Raw genomic sequence first — 258 nt, 5'->3', positions numbered from 1 at the left:
AGTGGCCAGCGAATAAAATGAAATGAATAATGGGTGAGATTCCCTCTAAGTGGCTTAAATTAATGGGTGCATATATTTATAGGCGGTGCGACATGCATGTGGTGGAAGGTGGCAATTAGCAATAATGGGTCAAATACGGAACCGTCAAAATATAATAAAATTCCTTCATAGTTCAGTGATTGTACAAGTTAACTACATGTGTTAGGTTGAAATGGTGAGTGAAGGGTCGTTTTCTGTTTAACCGCTCTCGGGCGGTCC

The sequence above is a fragment of the Arachis duranensis genome, chromosome 3, assembly GCF_000817695.3.
Source record: "Arachis duranensis cultivar V14167 chromosome 3, aradu.V14167.gnm2.J7QH, whole genome shotgun sequence".
NCBI lineage: Eukaryota > Viridiplantae > Streptophyta > Magnoliopsida > Fabales > Fabaceae > Arachis > Arachis duranensis.
Note: the sequence above shows the minus strand (reverse complement) of the source record.